Source organism: Papio anubis, chromosome 1 (genome assembly GCF_008728515.1).
Source record: "Papio anubis isolate 15944 chromosome 1, Panubis1.0, whole genome shotgun sequence".
NCBI classification, from domain to species: domain Eukaryota; kingdom Metazoa; phylum Chordata; class Mammalia; order Primates; family Cercopithecidae; genus Papio; species Papio anubis.
The window spans coordinates 212,665,231-212,680,709 of record NC_044976.1 but is presented as its reverse complement, the minus strand read 5'-3'; the positions used below and the strand labels follow the sequence as shown (position 1 = coordinate 212,680,709).

The 15,479-nt window shown below is 38.6% G+C and overlaps 1 protein-coding gene across 13 annotated transcripts in view; it reads left to right on the top strand.

Annotated features, from left to right (window-relative positions):
• CEP170 (centrosomal protein 170) overlaps positions 1–15,479 on the top strand; it is a 129,650-nt gene that overhangs the window by 12,806 nt on the left and 101,365 nt on the right. The gene's annotated exons all lie outside the window — the stretch shown is intronic.

Here is a 15,479-nt window from a genome sequence, read left to right as displayed (position 1 = left end):
CACTTCCACTATCCCCCTACCCTTCTTTACCTACATAAGGAATTATATGTTGGGCCATTTAGTAAAAAATAAGAGCCCTTGCTTGAAGTTTTACCCTATGACTCCTTCCTTCCTTTCTCACTCCCTCCCTCTCACTCTGTCGCCCAGGCTGGAGTGCAGTGGCATAATCGTAGCCTACTGCAGCCCCAAACTCCTGGGCTCAAGCGATCCTCCTGTCTCAGCCTCCCAAAGCACTGAAATGATAGACATGAGCCACCTCACTTAGCCTTTATCCTATAATTCTAAGTGGTGTACAACAAATTCCGCAATGTTAAGGATCTACTATAAAGAATCAATAATTCAAAATTTAGGGCCGGGCACAGTGGCTCATGCCTGTAATCCTAGCAGTTTGGGAGGCCGAGGCAGGCGGATCACCTGAGGTCCTGAGTTCAAGACCAGCCTGACCAACATGGAGAAACCCCGTCTCTACTAAAAATACAAAATTAGCTGGGCGTGGTGGTGCATGCCTGTAATCTCAGCTACTTGGGAGGCTGAGGTGGGAGAATCGCTTGAACACGGGAGGGGAAGGTTGCAGTGAGCCGAGATGGTGCCATTGCACTCCAGCCTGGGTGACAGAGCAAAACTCCACCTCGGAGGGGGGAAAAAAATTCAAAATTTATAAATTGGAGAGGTAGGAACAAATAGAATCCAACTTGGTGAAAGGTAATTAAAGTAAAATTTAGAGCTGTAGGGAGGGTATCATACGCTGGGGACAAGGGGATGGGACCGTTTGGTATCTAGAAGAAGCAGGTCTAGTGTTTATTGTGAGTAACATTTAGAGCATAACTCATTGGCCGGGCGCGGTGGCTCACGCCTTTAATCCCAGCCCTTCGGGAGGCTGAGGCAGGCGAATCACGAGGTCAAGAGATTGAGACCATCCTGGCTAACACAGTGAAACCCCATCTCTACTAAAAATACAAAAATTAGCGGGGCGCGGTGGCGGGTGCCTGTAGTCCCAGCTACTCCGGAGGCTGAGGCAGGAGAATGGCGGGAACCCGGGAGGCGGAGCTTGCAGTGAGCTGAGATCACGCCACTCACTCCAGCCTGGGCGACAGAGCGAGACTCCGTCTCAAAAAAAAAAAGAACATAACTCATCACTAGAATCTGGCACCTTTTCCTAGTGGATATTGGGTTGATTCCAAATTAACATCCCCTGCCCTTCAAATATAATAAGATGAGGGGTAGGAATCGTTCATCAAAGAATGCTGTGTTGACAACCATTTGCTTTCATCTACTTCTCAGATGTCTGCTCTTGCCACTAAGATTTCTAATGTTTGACTTTCCTTTCTCTCTTGTTCTTGGGCCCAATTTGTAGTCTCCTCCTCCAGTCTGCGTTCTAAATCAGTACATTATGCTTTTCCTGTGCTGTAATATCTTTTCTGTTTCTTTTTGATCTTCCTAGTCAGCTTCATAGCCCACTCTGCCTACCCTCCCGTATTGTCAGCCCATGCAGTCCAAGCTGAAGGAGTCTGTTTGAGAGATTAGAAAATATACTTCTGGGGTTTTTTTTGTTTTTTTGTTTTTTTTTTAATGAGACGGAGTTTTGCTCTTGTCGCCCAGGCTGGAGTGCAGTGCCGCCATCTCGGCTCACTGCAACCTCTGCGTCCCGGTTTCAAGGGATTCTCCTGCTTTAACCACCCCATTAGCTGAGATCACAGGCGCCCGCCGCACGCCTGGCTAATTTTTGTATTTTTAGTAGAGACAAGTTTTCTCCATGTTGTCAGGCTAGTCTCAAACTCCTGACCTCAGGTGATCCACCCGCCTCGGCCTCCCAAAGCGCTGGGATTACAGGCATCAGCCACCACTCCCGGCCTACATTTTCTTGATATAGTTAGGATAATTTCTTTATAGCTGTCATCATATCATTACCTTCTTTTATATTCTAAAATACCTTTATAGAAGGTGAAGCATTCTTATGTTTTCATTCACAAAGCAGTCGTTTTAGTTGTAGTGGCATTTTGGTAAAGGAAGGGATGTTGTTAACATTGTTTTATAAGGCAATTAAATTATTAGTGCCTGGTTTTTTGCACTTTCTAGTTCTGTAGTCTTAATGGGGAGCACACCTGTAGTTTGCACCAATTGGCCTGAACTGAATCTGTGATTCAAAATATTCATATTCCTTAGTACTTCTAAATAATTCATGCAAAAAGTTGTGTTTCATTAACTTTTCATTTTTGTGTTCAGAGGTACCCTCCTACACAAAATAAAATTTGCCTTCTGCAATTCCCTGTTCATTTAGATATTATTATTATTATTTTTTTTTTTTTTTTTTTTTTTTTTTTTTGAGACGGAGTCTCGCTGTGTCGCCCAGGCTGGAGTGCGGTGGCGCAATTTGGCTCACTGCAAGCTCCGCCTCCCGGGTTCACGCCATTCTCCCGCCTCAGCCTCCGAGTAGCTGGGACTACAGGCGCCCGCCACCTCGCCCGGCTAGTTTTTTGTATTTTTTAGTAGAGACGGGGTTTCACCATGTTAGCCAGGATGGTCTCAATCTCCTGACCTCGTGATCCACCCGCCTCGGCCTCCCAAAGTGCTGGGATTACAGGCTTGAGCCACCCCGCCCGGCCTTCATTTAGATATTATTAAAACTTTGAACTTTGTTTTCATAGTGTGAAAATGGAATATTAAGCACTTTGTTGTTGAAATTAGTGCTTCTGGCTGGGTGTGGTGGCTCACACCTGTAATCCTAGCACTTTGGAAGGATGAAGTGGGAGAATCACCTGAGGTTAAGAGTTCAGGACCGGCCTGGCCAACATGGTGAAACCTCGTCTCTACTAAAAATACAAAAATTAGCCAGGCAAGGTGGCAGGCACTTGACATCCCAGCTACTTGGGAGGCTGAGGCAGGAGAATCACTTGAACACAGCAGACAGAGGTAGCCGTGAGCTGAGACCGCACCATTGCACTCCAGCCTGGGCAAGAGAGCAAAAACTCTGTCTCAAAAAAATAAAATAAAATAAATAAATACATAAATCAGTGCCTCTTAAACTGTGCACAGTGGTGTCTACAGAATTAAAAAAAAAAAATACAGATACCTATACCTTACCAGTTATATTATGATTATAAGTTGAAGTCTTCAAGTATGAAGCCTAGACGTTGATAAATACATACACACATAAAAGTGTGCTTGTGTGTACAAATCTCCACAAGTGATTCTAGGTCTAAGAGCCATTAGCTTAAGGTGATCTCCTTAACCAAGGGTGTACTTCTGAGGAAATAAGGTAGAACATCTAACAGTGGTGGTGAACGGCTTAACTTTCAAAGTGAGGAGATGAATATTGAAACTGATCCTATGAATTGCTTATTGCAATTCTAGTCTGATTTATTTTATATTAAATGGATTGTGTTCTTTTTTTTTTTTTTTTTTTTTGAGACAGAGTTTCTTGTTGCCCAGGCTGGAGTGCAGTGGTGCGATCTCAGCTCACTGCAACATCCACCTCCCAAGTTCAAGTAATTCTCCTGCCTCAGCCTCCTGAGTAGCTGGGATTACAGGCATGTGCCACCACGCCTGGTTAATTTTGTATTTTTACCAGAGACGGGGTTTCACCATGTTGGCCAGGCTGGTCTCAAACTTCTGACTTCAGGTGGTCCACCCTCCTCGGCCTCCCGCAGTGCTGGAATTACAGGGGTGAGCCATCACCACGGTCGACCAGATTGTATTCATATTACTAAGTAAACAGAAAATTCCCAATGAATTTTATGTCAGATTTCTAATATGGCTACTGGCCTCTTGATAAAACTTCACCAGAAAAAGTTTGTATTGTGCCACTACTACCTATTAATGTTTGCTGAACATTTACTAAAGTTTCAGGCATCCATACAAGGTACAAGAGATACCAGGATTACTAATAGTCACTTTACTCAAGCAACTCAGTTTATAAGGGAAAATAGACAAAAATAAGTATATTTTGTACGAAGAAGTTTAGGAGTTGCTGTAGGTGTATGTGAAGGGCAGCATAGGTGATGAGAATTGGGAGGCTGGGAATTCTATGGGTGTTTTCCTGGGGGAAGTGGTTGCTGAGAAGCTCACTTTGAAAGGTCTTGGGACTGCACAGAGCTTTCACTTTCAAATTCAGTTGAACATGGAACACAAGGGAGGGGCAGAGTAACATGGGGAGCTAACAGGGCTTTTTACTCAAAACTGAAGAGTTTGATTTCTATCTTGAACTCTACAGGGAGCTATTGAAAATTGGGGAGTGAAATTATTAGATTTACTTTTATAAATGTAATTTTGATAGCTGGATAGAGGAAGGATTTGGAGAGTGGGAGGTTAGAGACAAGGGATTCAGGTAAAAGAGTTCTGCAGTAATTTATTGGTAAGTACCAGTGGGATAAGAGGAAAGGCACCAAGCAAGATATTTAGGAGGTGGAATCAAAGGGACATAATGACTTACCTAAATAAAGTGGGAGTGGGAGATAAGATATCTGGGCAGTTGGTGATACCATTCACTAAGACAGGGAGAACAGGAAAAAAGGCACATTTCTTTAGATGAAAGCGTTCTGTTTTTTAAAAATTAAATCTGAGGACCTTGAACTGAAAATGACTAGTAAGCAGTTAGAGGGAAGGTCTGGATCTTGTAAAAAACGTTTTGACTTGACATTATATGTGTGACATTATAATAAGCAATATTGGAAGCCCAGGGTTTTCAAAGAAGTCCCACAGGGATTATGTATAGGGGAGTAACCTCCTAAAAACAGAATTTAAAGAAGAAGTAGACACTTTAAAAGAGATTGAGGAGTGCCCACAGAAGTGAGAGGAAACCAGAGTGATGTTTGTAGAAGGCAAGAATGGTCAAAGATATTGAGAGGTAATTTAAGATAGCAATACTAGAGATCATTAGATTTAACAATTAGGAGGACACTTTCAACCATGAACTATTAGCACCATAGTTCAAATTCCAAAAATTACTTTGACTTCAGAAATTCAAATTTACTAATATGTGGACTGAGTTCTGTTATAAAATTACTTTCTGATTAGGTGATCTGAGTTTTTCTTTAATACATGTATATACACCATACACTCTAGTACGTTTATTATAAGAAAATTCAAACATAATGAGGAAAATTATACTTTTTTTTTTTTTTTTTTTGTATCGGATTGTGACCCGGGCTGTAGTCCAGTGGCGGGATCTCGGCTCACTGCAAGCTCCGCCTCCCGGGTTCACGCCATTCTCCTGCCTCAGCCTCCCGAGTAGCTGGGACTACAGGTGGCCGCCACCTCGCCTGGCTAGTTTTTTGTATTTTTTAGTAGAGACGGGGTTTCACCGGGTTAGCCAGGATGGTCTCAATCTCCTGACCTTGTGATCCGCCCGTCTCGGCCTCCCAAAGTGCTGGGATTACAGGCTTGAGCCACCACGCCCGGCCTTATACTTTTAAAAAATGTATCTACCATTAGGTTTTGGGTTACTTCCACTTGTTGACTATTAATGCCAATAATTTTTTATCCATGTTAGCTTCTTTTTATCCTCAAAATTGCAGAAGCTTTTCTCTAAATGAAATATATCAATATTCTTTTATTTTTTTATTTTTATTTTTTCCAAGACAGTTCACTGTGTTGCCCAGGCTAGAGTACAATGGCACAATCTTGGCTCACTGTGTCCTTGACCTCCTGGACCCAAGCAATCTTTCTGCATCAGCCTCCCTTGTAGCTAGCACTACAGGTGCATCACCACACCTGGCAATTTTTTTTTTTTAATTTTTTGTAGAGACAGGGTGTCACTTTGTTGTGTAGGTTGGTCCTGAATTCCTAGGCTCAAGCAGTCCTCCCACCTCGGCCTCCCAGGGTTCAGTATTCTTTAGGCTGGCTGTGCCTAGCAATTCCCTCCCTTAAGAGAATTCTTGTATTTCACCTTCTCAATCAAACTACAAAGAAATTCCATTGAACTATTACATACCTCATGGCGTAGAGGTATGTAATAGCCCTAGGTATGTACATACCTCTGGTAAAGATAAACCTAATCACTTTAAACATCCGTAGCCTAGGAATTACAGTATATGACAGAACAGTGTTGCCAGTGCAATGAATATTTAAAAATTTTAGACAGAAGATAGACCCGATTGTTTAAATTTACTAATGTGTATGAAAGTCATAATGATGCTATCTTTTTTGAGATGGAGTCTCGCTCTGTTGCCCAGGCTGGAGTGCAGTGGCGCAATCTCGGCCCACTGCAACCTCCACCTGCCAGGCTCAAGCAATTCTTCTGCCTTAGCACCCCCAGTAGCAGAGATTACAGGCACCCGCCACCACATCCAGCTAATTTTTTATATTTTTAGTAGAGATGGGGTTTCACCATATTAGCCAGGTTGGTCTCGACCTCCTAACCTCAGGGTGACCCACCCTCCTCGGCCTCCCAAATTGCTGGGATTACAGGTGTGAACCACCATGCCTGGCCTATAGTGATACTCTCTTAATTAAATTAAAATACAAGAGCACTTAATTTTCTTTTGATTAAATTTTTCTTTTCCGCATGCATTATTTTATCAGCCATTCTGCATGTTTATATACGGTAAGTATGAAATATTTAACGAAAGCCATCCTTAAGGTAAATAATAGTGTCATTTGTTGGTTTGAGAACTGAACTAGCTAGAGTACCACTAGCCACGTATGAATATGTAAATTTAAATTAATTAAAATTAAATGAAATTTAAAATTCATCTTTTTAGTTGTATTAGCCGTATTTCAAGTGCTCAATAGTTAATATATGGCTTGTGGCTAATGTATTGAACAGGAACATTTCCATCATCACAGTCTGTTGCACAATGCTGGTATAGAGATACTTATAAAAATTATAATTTAACATGAAGATAAAAATAAAAACTGCATAATTTAGGCTAGTAATTAGCAACTTCCTGTTATACAGTAAAGTGTGTTAGTGATATATTCACTAAATACATTCTTGCTTAAAATAGACCCTGAGACTTTTCAGTTTTCTACACTTTGAAGTTTCAATTCAGTTTTCATATGTTATACTGAAGCTGCGATGGAAATGATTTGTACCCACCTCCCAGATAGTTAATGTATAGTGAATCGGAAAAGGTATTGAAGATGAACAGAAACTGTTTTTAAACGGCACAAGAATTAGCGATATGCTAAAATTAATTACAGGCGCATGACAGAGAAATGGTTGTCATGAGTGAGCTAAGAACAGTGAATCAAAGCATTTGGCTTTCAGGGTCTTACAGACCCTAAACTCAGACTGCTTTCTTCCCAGTGTCACTCCCTCCTGTAGACAGTTTCAGCTCTTTGAAATGGCTTTGTATGTCTTTTCCTGCTCCTAGTGCTCTATGATCTGGCAGTTTTTCAGATTTATAGTTATTTAGTGAACCTGCAGATAGTTTACTATTCTTTCAGATTCTAGGTTTCTAATCCATGCTGTACCCCAGTTTACTAAATTTGCCTCATTTCTCTAGATTGATCCGCTGATTTTTGGTCAGCTGATTTTTGGTTTTTGTTTTTAATAACTGATTGATTCTTTCTTGTCTGGGAACTTCTCAAGGAGAGAATTTTGGAGCCTGCTGGTGGCCAAACAGGAAGCTGAGAAGATTGAAAGTAGGCGGAAATTTACATGAACTGTCAGCATTTATTGCCCAAACAGAGTGTCAGAGAACTTCTTGTTAAGTTAAAATATATTCCTTGTCAGTCATACTCCAACTGTAGCCATATCCGAGACTAGCATAATCACCTGCATCATTTTAAGGTATATTTAAGAAAAATACAAAGGAGATAGTGATTTGTGGGAAAAGCCCCGTATTTGGTAGCTGAAGGTCCAGATTTGAATCTAGGTGTTTATACGAGATTTGTAACCTTGAATAAGCCTTTAACTTTAGTTTTCTTAAGGGAAAAATGTTTCTTGAATGCTTGTTTTGGGAATTAAATGAAAGAATGCAAGTATTAGTAGAAGCGGTTAGCACAGTTACTGGCACAAAGGAGGTATTTGATAAATGTCTGAATCTAAGTCTTAATTGATTTTTTGGTGTAAAGCAACACAATTATGCTTTATTAAGGGTAGTACAGTTTTACAAAAGCAAACAAGTCATACTTAACATTTTTCATAAATTGGCAAGGAAAACCTAGCAAGAATTATTAATGCCTAGATAATTTATGGAAAAGTGTAACTTATTTTTTCTTAGGTATTTTCTTTTAAGCATTTTATTGAATGGTTTCTATGAAGAAATCTTTTATTAAATCTCTGGCTTGCTAGCTTTTCCTGTCAAATCTAAGTCTTCTGTTAAAAATATGTAATAAACTCAGACACAGAATGTGCGGCTTGGTATTTGGAATGTAATCTTCACTTATTTTTGTGAGAAGTGTGTTTGTTTTTGTTTTTTTTGTTTTCTAGTTTTAATACTATTTCAGATTTAAGTTGCAGCTGATATTTTTTCTTTATACCTATTTGCTTTAATTGCCTTTTACAAAAGAATTAATAATATATATGGCAGATGATAAAGGTAAAATTTAGAGTAGTCATTCCAGAATAATCATGAGCATATGAAAGCAGAAATTTTCCCAGTAATGAGTTTGTTCACATGAGCATGAAACAAGTATCTTGGTAAGTATCCAAAAAAAGCACAGCTGTGGATTTATTCTTTTGGAGTAGCTATATAAATAAGGGTGGAGATTTAAAATAAATGAATTTTTTTCCAAGAGTGTATTTCATTCTGTGTGCCAGATCAAATTAATTATACAGCAGAGCTGAATTTTCGAATGGGTTCTAAGCACACGTTAGTTTTGCAGAGATATTTCCCTAGACCACCCCAGCCGAAACAGCACCACCTGAGTTATCCTGTCCTCTTTGCTTTTTCATGTTTCTTTCTTCCCACCGCCCCTGAAGTTTTCTTATTCATTTATTTAGCTATTTGTTTATTTTGTTTCTATGAGATTAGAAATTTTTCTATATTGATCCACTCTCTTTCCCCAGTATCTTATGGTGCTTACAACTTGTGAATGAAGAAACAAACTGGGTTTTATTTTATAGTACTCTATAAAATGGGGTTCTCATGTATAATCAGTATGCATTATGTCCATTTTCTAAAACTTGAAGAATTTTTGTAGCTAAAAACAATTATGTGTGTATACACACATATATGTGAAATTCTTAGAACAGTGCCTGACTCATATTAAGTCATCAATAAATGCTACCAATTATGAATAAAACCATTTGCTTTTATAATACATGATTTGCATTTTTTTGATCCTGAGTTATTATGACATATGTTTGGACTTTATTTGATAATGAATCCTTAGTTGAAATGCCACCCCAAATTATTTCCTTCATTTTCAGAAGTACGTGGCATCAAAAGACAGACCTCTGGTGTTGAGGATATATTTTCTATTAGGGACTTTTTAGGGGTGAAAATGTGAAATAGGATTCCTGAATTTATACATTTGTTTAAAATTGTATCTTTTAGATACTTTGTATGATGGAGTAAAAAGACATGGCAAAATTACAGATGCCAGTTGATGCAAACCCTTAGTGTGTTTATTTTAGTTGGTAAGCTTTACTGCTGGTTCAGATTACAATTTTGTAAGGTAAAGTTTATCACTTTTACCCCCCCTTTGTTTATATTTTCATTGATTTTATTAAGAAAACCAGATCTTCTTTCTCCTACAATTTATTCTTTCAGGAAACAAAGCTAGGTCCTGGGCCAACCCCATGGAGATTATTGTCACCCTTTCATGCCTGTTAGTACCAAAAGAAAAGTTGTCACATGGATGCCTAAGTAGATAGTATCTTATTAAAATGAGAAATGCATAGACTAAAGGAAAGCATTTTCTACTGTGTAGACTCATAGTCCTAAGGTGAGGCCAGCTATTTCTTTCTCTGCAATAGCAGGAGTTGTGGGGTAAGAGGAGGTTTATTCTCTGTAAAGCCATCTGGTGATGAATCAGCCAGCCAATTGCCAGGGCATAAGGATAGACTGCCCTTAACATGTGTTTTAGCTCAAGTGATTGTATACATTGACTATCATTTACATAACAATGATTTTTTCTCAGGCTTAATAATCTGAGTAAACCAGTTTCTTTTTATGGGTGATGTGGTGCACTATTTTGTAGTTCTCTTGTAATGCTGTCATATATCAAGTGCACTGTTTATTATTGCCTGTCTTGACTTAAGTATTATAGTAATTAACATCATTCAGACCCCTCTTGCCATCGTTCCTCAATTTAAATGATATGTGACTAGGAACAACGTTTTAAATATATATATTATATATTTTAATGTAAATATTATATTTTTATATATATATATATATATGTTTTGAAATGGAGTCTCGCTCTGTCTCCCCTGCTGGAGTGCACAGTGGCAAGGTCTCAGCTCACTGCAAGCTCCACCTCCCAGGTTCACACCATTCTCCTGCCTCAGCCTTCCAGTTAGCTGGGACTACAGGCGCCCGCCACCGTGCCAGCTAATTTTTTGTATTTTTAGTATAGACAGGGTTTCACCGTGTTAGCCAGGATGGTCTTGATCTCCCGACCTCGTGATCCGCCCGCCTCAGCCTCCCAAAGTGCTGGGATTACAGGCGTGAGCCACCGCGCCCAGCCTAAAGTATTTGCTGTAAAATGTACATATTTTTGAAACCCGTGTAGTGAAGCTGTATGCTCTGCTCAATAACTGCAGAGTTTTTCTTTGTTTCATGTTTATTTAGAATGTAAAACTTAGATTATTAACATTTTAGTCCATTAAATCATGAAAAGAACTCTGATTTAGCAGGAAAGTCAGTTTTTAAAGTTAATGATAGCTTTAAATGTAAATGTAATGATAGTTCCACGTAAATGGAACTATGATACTGGGCCAGTGTTCACATCTATCTGACACCCAAGTGTCTGAGCTTTAAACTTTTCTCAGATCGCTGGTGAAAACAGCTTTATGTGACAGAAAGATAAAGAATAAGAAAGAGACAACCGAAGAGGACTATAACTAGGATTTAATGGCTAGATTTAATTGCTGTCGAAGGTTAGATGATTAATTTCACCTCCTGCCCCTGGAGATTTCTAGGTTATCCTCACTTCAAGACTTGTAGCTGGTCCAAAGCTACTCATTCATTGAAAATAGCTTGTCAAATGCTCACTGTAGATGAAACATTGGGGTAGGCTCAAGGGATACAGTGATGAAAAAATGTTTCTGTATTTCAACTCTGTGCTGATTTAGAATGATACCATCCCTACTGTCACCATCCATGTCCGGAGTAATGACAACCTCCTGTTGTTCTAGTAACACCCTAGGCTTATCTCTGTCGTGGCATCTACTAACTGCCGTTCCCTGCAGTAGTGAGTTCCTTGAGGCAAGATTTTTTTGTTTTATCTTTGTGTGTCCTTGATCCTCAAAAGTGCCTGGATTCCGCAGGCTTCTCAATAGCTGTTGAAAGAAGGGAGGGATGGAGGAAGACAGTTGTGCTGCCTTCAAAGAGCTCATCGACTTGAGGTGTAATCATATCGTTACAGTATATAATTATTAATGCAAAAAATTATAGTTTAAATTCTAGCATAATAAATGTTTGAACAAAATATTGTGGGATTACAGAGACAAGAATGGCTAACTGTGCCCTGGGGGAATGGGAATAAACTTATTGAAAAGCAAATCTGTTAGTTTTGTACCTTCTCATACTCTTTGAGATTTCCTAAATGCTGAAATTAATAAGCACAGAAGATAGAGACTGATAAAATTTTGTATTATGGCTAGTCTGCTTTCGAGAATAAGTACTACAGTATTAGAAGAGACACTGAAGGCCAGGCATGGTGGCTCACACCTGTAAATTCAGCACTTTGAGAGGCTGAAGCAGGTGGATTGCTTGAACTCATGAATTCATGACCAGCCTGGGCAACATGGCAAAACCCTGTCTCTACAAAAAATACAAAAATTAGCTGGGTGTGGTGGTGCACACCTGTAGTCCCTGTTACTCAAGAGGGTAAAGTGGGAGCCCGGAGCTTGAGCTTGGGAGTTGGAGGATGCAGTGAGCTGAGATATTTCCACCGAACTCCAGCCTGAGCAATAGAGAGCCAGATCTTGTCTCAGTTAAAAAAAAAAAAAAAAAGAAGAAGAAGAAGAAGAAAAGACAGTGAAGATTGCTGATATGGAAAAATGGAAAAATTTGGGGGTTTGCTTTAGTTATATTATTAATCACTTTAAATGAAGTGCTGGAATTACAGGCATGAGCCACCACACTCAGCATAAAGATGGTTTTAATTCTGTCATTGATCTATTTGTCTTCTGTATGTTATGTGTTTTTTTCTTTTATTCCTTTATTATTGTCTTTTTAAATATTTAACTTTTTGTGGTGTATCATTTTGATTTCCCTTTTCTTTCTTTTACTGTATATTTTTAATGTATTTTCTTAGTGGTTACCTTGGCAATTCCAATTAATATCTTAAACTTATAAGCCTAGTTTGAATATATCAATTTAGTTTCAAGAGTATACAAATATTTCGTTTGTGTACATCTCCGTTCCTCCCCTGTAATATTATAATTGTCACAAATTACACCTTTATACATTCCCTTTCCAGTAACAGATTATAATTATTGCTTTATGAACTTGCTTATTGAACCATATAGGAAAAACAGAAGTTACAAACCATATGAAAAGTATGAAAACAGTGGATTTACATTTACCTTTATAGACACCTTTATCAGTGGTTTTAAAAATTTTTATCACAGTTTTAAGTTACTGTCTAGTGTCCTTTCATTGCAGCCGGAATGTCTTTCACATTTTTTGTAGGGCACTGTGCTGACAAAAAAAAACCAAAAACTGTCAGCTATTGTTTCACTAGAAATATCTTAATTTCTGCTTGCTTTAAAATATATATATATATATATATGCTTGAAAGACAGTATTGCTGGGTATAAAATTCTTGGTTGACAGTCTTTTTTTTCTTCTCCTTTCCCACTGTCAATCCCACTGCTTTCTAGTCTCCATAGTTTCTGAGAAGAAATCTGCTGTATATCTTGCTGAGGCTCCATTGTACATGAAGAGTCACTTATGTCACTGTTTTCAAAATTCTATTTCTTTAGGTTCTGACAATTTGATTGTAATGTTTTTTGTGTAGAGCTCTTTGAGTTTATCTGCTGGTAGTTTATTGAGCTTCTAGGATGTATGTATTGATTTATTTTGGAAGTATTTTTCCATTAAGACTTCAAATACTTTTCTGTCATATTTCCTTCTGGGACACCTATAATGTATATGTTAGTATGTTTGATGATATCCTGCTGGTGCCTCAGGCTCTGTTCATTTTACTTCATTTGTTTTTCTACTTCTCATATTGAAGATAAGACAACCTCAGTGTTCTTATCTTCAGGTTCACTGAACCTTTCTAACTCCTGCTCATATCTGCTTTTGAGCCCCTCTAATGAGTTTTTCTTCAGTTATTCTGCTTTTCAGCTCCAGAATTTGTTTGGTTCCTTTTCATAATTTCTGTCTTCCTACTGATATTCTCATTTTTCTCATACACTGTTTTGCTAATTTTTTTGTTGATGGTTTTCCTTAGCTCATTCAACATATTTAAGACAGTAGATAGTTGATGTAACACCTTCGACTAATAACTACAATGGGCGTTAACAGGAGAGATTCTATCAAATCTTTTTTGTTGTTTCTTTATTTTCATTATGTTATTTTTTATTTTTTGAGAACTGTACTTTTTATCTTATTTTTATTTATTCATTTGTTTTGAGGCAGTGTTTCACTCTTTTGTCCAGACTGGAGTGCAGAGCTTGATCATGGCTCACTGCAGCTTCAACCTCTTGGATGCCACCATGCGCAGCTGGTTTTTTTTTTTTTAATTTTTCATAGATGTGAGGTCTTATTATGTTACCCAAGCTGGTCTTGAATTCCTGGGCTCAAGGAATCCTCCCTCCTCCACCTTCCAAAGTGGTGAGATTACATACATCGGCTACCATGCCTGGTGAGAACTAGACCTTTTAAAAATTATGTTGTAGTACATCCGGAAATGTAATTCTTGCACTCTCCAGGGATTGCTGAATCTTACTTGTTCAGGGTTGAAGTGATTATCTGTTTGTGACTTTTGTAAACAGTTTTTGCAAGGTGTGTAGTTTTTGTTATATGTGGACACTGAAGTTTCTTGTGTTTCCTCTGTGGTCAGCTATTGACCTAATAAATATTGCTTTAAATATCTGACCTCAAAAAGGAGAAAGAAAAACAAAACACACATACATTGTCTTTATATAATAAATTCCTTGGAAGTTTCTTAGGCCCGTGGGTATTAAAGTACTGGTGGCCTGCTGTTGTGTTGGTTCCTCAGTAATCAAAAGCAGCAATGAGATCATGCAATCCAGTATTTGGAAGACTAGGTCCTTTTTGTGTACCTTGGCTCCAGGAAGCCACACTAGGAATGCAGGAGGCTGTCCCCAGGCTGCTTCATGGAGCTGTTGGGGTTGTGGCTGTGGAATGAGTGATAGCTGCTACCATGAAAGATGGAAATTCTGTGACATTTATCACCCTCTTTTACTATATGCCAGAGTTCCAAAATGGTCACTTCAGATAATTTCTGTCAATGCATCTTTAGATGATATCTTCTTGGCTTTTTTTTTTTTTTTTCTCTCTCTTACAGGTGGGATACCTGAAATGCAGAAACATAATGCATATATTTTTGCAGTCATTTAGAAAGCATGAGGGACTGGTAATTTAACTCAGAAAGTATACTCTAAAACCCATGTCTATTTGACTAATCCAGAAATTCTGGAAAGAAATGTACCTGCTATCACATCTGGTTAAGACCTTGGTCATATTCTATACAAGTTGGAAACCCAAAGGCTCCTTTCCCACCATTTAGAGGAACCTGAGTTGAATCATGTGCCTTGGCTACTGAAGAAACTACTAACCAGGTTTCAATTTTATCCATGTGTTTGGTCCATTGATCTATTTGTCTATCTTTTCTTTCTTTTTTTTTTGAGACGGAGTCTTGCCCTGTCACCCAGACTGAAGTGCAGTGGCACCATTGCAGCTCACAGCAACCTCTGCCTCCCGGGTTCAAGTGATTCCCCTGCCTCAGCCTCCCAAGTAGCTGGGATTATAGGCGCACGCCACTATGCCCAGCTAATTTTGTATTTTTAGTAGAGACGGGATTTCTTCATGTTGGTCAGGCTGGTCTTGAGCTCCTGACCTCAGGTGATCTGCCCACTTCGGCCTCCCAAAGTGCTGGGATTATAGGCATGAGCCACCCGCCCAGCCATGAGATGGATTTTTATATAAAATTGTGTGAAAAGTTCATTAATATGGTTTCAGATTCCATATTGCAAATAACCTTCAAGAAACTACTGCTTGTATAATTTTTATGTAGTATCAAAGAAATCACTAAATAATTACAATTATTTGAAAAGCGTATTAAAATACCTCTCCCTTTTCCACCTGTTTGTTTGTATGAAGCCAAGTTTTCTTTATATATCATTAAATTAAGCAGTATATGGCAATGGATTAAATTCAAAGCTGATATCA